The 6,808-nt window shown below is 40.0% G+C and overlaps 1 long non-coding RNA gene across 1 annotated transcript; it reads left to right on the top strand.

Annotated features, from left to right (window-relative positions):
* Positions 1-746: 746 nt before the first annotated feature.
* On the top strand, positions 747-3,548 carry LOC107983375 (uncharacterized). Its single transcript, XR_001730813.2, has 2 exons — positions 747-990; positions 2,972-3,548. It is a non-coding gene; the product is annotated as an uncharacterized LOC107983375 (long non-coding RNA).
* The last annotated feature ends 3,260 nt before the right edge of the window (positions 3,549-6,808 follow it).

The raw sequence follows: 6,808 nt of genomic DNA, 5'->3' as shown, positions 1-6,808 counted from the left end.
ATAGTGGGAGAACAATAGTATAATAGAAAAGTAGGAAATCTATAGAGATATAAGAAAGAAAGAGAAAAAACACACCAAATAATATATTTTTTTAACAAAACAACCTATAGTGACTTCCATCTAGTCTTTTGCGACATTATCTTTGTCTCTCTATATAGTCTATTTTGAGGATAAATATTTTTTTTCTACTAGCATAAAGCAAAGGTAGTTCGGCTCTTCTTGTTCCTTAATTTAGGGCAGGAGGAATGTCCAGTTTAAGGTTTCTTTTATTTACCCTTCTTTTTGTATTCCTCTATTTTGGACCAGTCTGTATATTTATTCGGATTTCCTGAGATTTTCTTTAATAAAAAAGTTAATTTGTCCATATCTTTGATCTCTCTCAGCTTCGGTCTGCATTCATCTATATTTGGTGTTTCTTTCTGCTTCCACAGTTTCGCGTAACTAATTCTAGCAGCGGTGGTCATGTATGCTAACATGATATCATCATATTTTGTTAACAGTCTGGAAGATATTTCTCATTTTATTTTACAATTTTCAGTAAAATATTCCAGGATCCGTATGTTTGTGAACGTCTTCTACCTTTTGCTCACAGGAGCTAAATTATCATGACGCTCAATGAGGAAACAAATCCTATTTCTTCCTTACGTGTGTTTAATTACCATGGCATTTTCTTCCCTGCAATGGCAGCATTCCCTTCAAATTCGAATGCCTTTGAATTAATGCATTCTTCTTAGCAGCTTGGGGCATACAAGTCCTCATATCTGTAATGCTGAAAATGCCCTGTGGAAACAGCTGGGCATCATTAGATGTAACCATGCATTTTACGAAATGATCTAGAATGAATTGGACATAGCTAATGAAAAGGTAACAAGCTAATGCTCCATTTCCTCTGGAACAGGATATGGAGCTCTATAAAAGGTCCACCCCCCCAGTCGGCTTCATTTATCCTTCAAGTTCGTAAACTCACCAGTCTACCAACTACTGAACAAGGTAAGCTATTTCAACTTCCCATCAGAATTTTTTGGGTTGAATCCAGTCGGTCAACATCAGTGGTTCCCAACTTTTTTTTAACCAGGGACCACTTTGATCAGGGACCACTCTCCAACATTAGCACCAAAAGAGTTACAAATCAGTTTTTGTTCATCTTTAGATTTGGTTTGGTTCTTTGGGGTGCTGATTCAGAAATCTGCATTGGATAGACCACATCAGTTCTAGTTTCTGATACAGAACATATGCCATCCAGTAATCGCCATCTGCTCGCCCATAGAAAACCATATTTCATAATCTAGAGCTGATTTTCCCCACATGTCTCGTGGACCTTATTTTAGGTCTCACAGTCCACCAGTGGGCCACGGACCTTATTTTACGTCTCACAACCCACAGATTGGGAACCACTGGTCTACATCTTCTAATCTGGAATTATTCATCTCTATGTTGATCTTCAGGGCTGTTGTAAACCATCATCTCACAACTCCAGAGTAGGAATTGTATGGCCCACTAGAAATCCCTGCTCCTACTATTCTTTCCATTGACTTCATTGACAAGGGATGCTGTGATTTGCAGTACAATATCATCTGGAGCTTAGGATGATGACCAGCTCAGGCTATTTCTATTCTCCTGGGAGGGATTGCCTTTGATCTCAAGGCAAGTTCCTACATTTTGGTTCAGGGCTTGAAGGACATCCACCTTGCTACTTGGTCAAGAGGTGTTCTGTCACGCGCTGGGCCTGAAACTATTGTCTTTGTATAGGACGTATACTTTATGCCCAGCAGAAAGCCAGGGCGCCTAAAGAGAGGATCTTGAGGATTTCCCTGAAAAGGATGGCCTTTTGAGTCTTTAATGAAATAACAAAGTCTTTATTGATGAACAAATAATAAATCTTCAAGGAGTCAAATAACACTTCAAGGTTTCCTTAATAAACTGTTGACTTTTCAATTTTGTCCCCAGGGGACAGACATTTGGCTTTGGATAACCATTGCTTTCTCTATAAGAAAATCCCCTTATAACCCCTCCCAGGCTATTATCTGGGCCTAGCTGATGTGGGACCCACTACCGATTCCAAATGCGTCTGGGTATTGAGTGGACCTACCAACCAAGGCTTGTAGATGTTTCAGCTGGGGTTCCATGAATCTGTAATGCTGTTCCCTCTCTGAGGTTTCTCTGGAAACTTTAGGGCTGTTTCCCTCAGGAGCTGTGAGGCTGAGAGGCTGTGAGCTCTTAGCCAGAACCTTTGGGACCTTTCCTCTGGAATTTCTGTTTCTGGGGTGCTTTGAATGCGATTTCCTGCTTCTTGGCAGGGGGTTGGACTGGATGGCCCATGAGGTCTCTTCCAACTCTACTATTCTATGATTCTATGATTCTATATCCCCGGATGTTCTTGAGATATGAAGCTTTTCTACGGGACAAGCTGGTCTACATCCTATAGCTTAGCTTCCTTAAGTGAGACTGACTTAAAAATGGCTCCTTCCCAGAGCCTTGAACAAGGGGCGGAACCAAACTTAATGATGATGGACACGCGGCCTGCCCTATGACTGCAAACATTAGCAGAAAGAAAATAAAGTTGGAGCTTCTAGTACAGCCGTACCAGCACAAGAGGTCTGGAGTCCTCCTTGGAACAACATCTTGATTGACACATAGAGATCGTTCCTGGCCCTTCTCCACCATAATTGAAAAACCATTCGGTACAGTTGCGGTTTTAATTTTCCAGCAACCTCTGGAAGCAGAGTACAACAGGGCATTGTGGGAAATAATAATAATAATAATAATAATAATAATAATAATAATAATAATAATAGTCCAAGGATGAGAATCCTACCAATGGAGGGCAGGCTTCACCAGAGGAGACTTCTCGCAGAGCTCTCATCAACCTATAGTTAGTACAACAACCAACAAGCCCCCATAGAACCCTCAGGTTTTGCATGTAAGTATTAAGCAAAAGTACCAAAATAATTCCTTGTTTTTTCTTTTGTAGCCTTATCCTGCCTTCACAATGATGCCTATGCTGGGAAACTTAATGATGGGAAGCGGAATGATGGGAGGCGGAATGATGGGAAACCCAATGATGGGAAACGGAATGATGGGAAATGGAAGGGTTATGTGTATACCTATCAACGGTGGCGGCGCGAACTTCAATCCTTCTAGCAATGGCCCATGCATCTACATGGTTGGTGGAGGACGCCACTAACTCCTGCTGTTGATGTTGTTAACTAAAGCTCCGGGAAAGAACCTCAATGAGTAGCAACATGGATGTCCCACCAGGCAGAACTATCTCGGTGTCAACGATATCTATTTGAAGACCTGTCTGATGACCTTTTTTCCTCCTCATTGACCAGTCAAAACTAAAGCTTTGTGGTTGCCTCTTGAAAAAATGCCTACCTTCTTTCTCCTCTTCATTTTACTTTGAAAATCTGATTCCTAGATGTCCCGATAAACACAGAAAAAGGCCCGATGGATCGTGCTGAAAGCATGGATGCAGATCTCCTTTTACGTCTCTAGGCTATCACTGAAAATCCCCCCCATTCTTCTCACAATAAATGAAATCATAAGCATTTTTTTGCACGTGTGTGATTTTTTTTTAAAGCTAGGTACTTCAGAAATGAAAGGGGTTAGGATTGGAATGGACTCCTTGAGGTCTTGAGGCTATCTTAGGTGTCTTCAAAAGAGCTTTGCCTTCCTTCTAGGTCACCCAGAAGGTTTCTGCAGTCTCTTCTCATTGAAAATCAGATCCCAAGAAGTCCTGAGAAATCAAGGATGCCTGATGGATCATGTTGAATTCATGGATAGCATTCTTGTTCTTGTCTTCATGGGCTATGGAAGTTCTCGGACTATCCCTATATGAGACATCTGACAAAAATATTGGTGTTTTGAACAAAGAGTTGGCATAAAGGAAGATTGTCATAAAAGCCCATTGTGTAGCCTGGGTGAGCCATTCTAGGCTGGGCTTTGCGTGGAGAGGGTGGTGGTCTGCAAACAGAGAGCAAGCAAGCCTCTTGAGGGAGAGAGAGGGTGAATTTCTAGTTTTCAAAGTATCTTTGCACACCTTGCCAGGGCATTGCTTGACGTGGTGGTCACTGGTCCATTTCTAATTGAAGGCATTGAGTTGAGGCTTGTGGGATCACATAGCTAGAGACACCATTGATTTCCAGTGTCCTTCTTGCTTACAAATATAGCAAGGGAATTTCTAGTTTTCAAAGTATCTTTGCACAACTTGATGAGGATAGCTCAAGAAATGAGGGCGGGAGAGCCCTGTAAACGTCCCCCCATTCCTTTTTTTGGCGATTGCGCATGCGCGTCCGCCATTTCAGAAACATTTAGAATCATTACGAATTTTTGGAAATATCCGAAATTTTGGGGTGAAAAAATTGGAAATACAGTAGAGTTTCACTTATCCGACACTCGCTTATCCAACGTTCTGGATTATCCAACACAGTTTTGTAGTCAATGTTTTCAATACATCGTGATATTTTGGTGCTAAATTCGTAAACACAGTAACATAGCATTACTGCGTATTGAACTACTTTTCTGTCAAATTTGTTGTATAACATGATGTTTTGGTGCTTGCCGGCCCGTTTATGTTAGATAAGTGAAACTCTACTGTACTTTCTATATCGAAGCGCCTGCGTCCTCTACTTTAGAAACGAGAATTGGAACATTTTTTTCATCGATCGGACATGCCTACTAAGTATACTTTAGAAACACTTTATAAGTGCCCACCCTCAGTTTTGTAATAACTTTTGAACCATTTTAATGGATCATTATTTATTTATTTATTACAATATCTATATCCCGCCCTTCTCACCCAACAGGGGACTCAGGGTGACTTACAATAAAACACACATATAAAAGCTGTACAATACACTATAAATCGGTTAAAAAATTAACTTACATAAGACATTCATAAAACGCATACATCATACATCCCTACTGCCTCCATAATGAGCTGCTCCAGAATCTTTCGTAGTATTTATGTCAAGTTGACTAGATAGTAATTATTTGGGTCCGCCACCCTGCCCCTTGATGATAGAGACAGTAATATTTGTTCTCCTTCAATCTGCTGAGACTACTGTTTTCCAAGATTTCTCAAAGAACATTGCCATTTGAACATTACAGAGATCAGAAGATTGAGGTTCAGGGATTGCCGACATATTTTTCTTTCTCTACCATAGAAGACATCATGATCCCTAAACTGGGGCATTAAACTGCTCCATTACAACCTCTTGTGGAGCTCAAGAGAACTGCTGCATGCATTTATGGCTGCTATAATGGACATCAGGATATGATCTCATCCCTGTCCTGGTTGTATTATCTGCCTTTTGTGGGGTGTATGCTACTGTGAAGCCATGCTGGAACATGACGTCAAACAGCCACAAGATTTCCCCCAGATGAACGAGTGGGTTGGCATGTTCTGGTTTTAGATATGTCCTACCGAACCTTAGTACAACAGTAATCTTGTTCAATAGAACCACAGTCTTTCTAATTATTCTTTCTCAAACAATCACCCAGATATATTGTCTAAGGCTGTGAATCTTTTGGGCTGTATGGCCATGTTCCAGAAGTTTTCTCTCCTGACGTTTTACCCACATCTCTGGCAGGCATCCTCAGAGGTTCTGAAGTATCATAACAAACAACACACAACAACCCTATCACAATTAGATTATCACCCAGATAATCTAATTTCCAAGAAAACACAATTTTAAGGCTAATTGTAGTTGTACCTGGATTGGGTTGAGAAAGTTCTGTTTTCTGTGCTTAAAATACAACACATTTTAAAAGTATCCCAGTGAAAAGAATGAAATTGCGTCCAGGATGTTCTTAAATAATAACTTACGGAATAATAACATGGGAAGGTTGGTGATTACTAGGCATGTCCGATCGATGAAAAAAATGTTTCAATTCTTGTTTCTAAAGTAGGGGCGCCTACACATACATACTAGCTTTGCCCGGCCACGTGTTGCTGTGGCTTATGCTTTCAGAGTGTTGCTCTTTATTTACTGTCCTGATTTTAGAGATTATATTGTTCTGTATTATTATTAATCGCTTTGAATGCGATTTCCTGCTTCTTGGCAGAATGGGGTTGGACTGGATGGCCCATGAGGTCTCTTCCAACTCTACTATTCTATGATTCTATGATTCTATATCACAGTAATTATTACATATTATATTGATAATCTTATATTATCTGCTTAGAACTGGATTATATGAGGCCCCTTCTTCACAGCTGTATAAAATGCACACTGAAGTGGATTATATGGCAGTGTGAAGTCCAGATAATCCAGCTCAAAGCAGATAATATAAGACTATAAATGGGTTATATAGCTGTGTGGAAGGGCCTTGAGTCTACACTGCCATATAATCCAGTGCAAATTTGATAATCTGTGGAAGAGGCCTAAGTGAGGCCTAAGTCTGCCTGTCCACCGGCCTGAGTTGGTTGCTAGGAGTGGGCAGAGATTAGTCCTCTAACTGGCAGTAATTGGATAAAAACAATTATTCCTTTCCCTCTAATTAGGACTTTATTTTTCTTTTCTTTTTGTTGTATCAGCCTAGAGGCGTGGATGATGGGTTGTATTGTCAAATTTCGAGGTTGGGGGGCCTGTAGTTTTGTTGTTTTGTTGGTCGCCGTGATGCCATCACACACACACACATATATATATATATATATAAAATTCTATTATTATTCTATTATTATTCTATTATTATTCTATTATTACTATTATATTATTATTATATTATTCATTATTCATGATTACATTGAAACTACAACCGAGAGAAATCAGCGTGGAAACTTCAAGAGGGACCATAGATTGTTGTA

Source organism: Anolis carolinensis, unplaced genomic scaffold (genome assembly GCF_035594765.1).
Source record: "Anolis carolinensis isolate JA03-04 unplaced genomic scaffold, rAnoCar3.1.pri scaffold_14, whole genome shotgun sequence".
Classification (NCBI taxonomy): Eukaryota; Metazoa; Chordata; class Lepidosauria; order Squamata; family Dactyloidae; genus Anolis; species Anolis carolinensis.
Note: the sequence above shows the minus strand (reverse complement) of the source record. Positions and strands in the feature narration are given on the sequence as shown.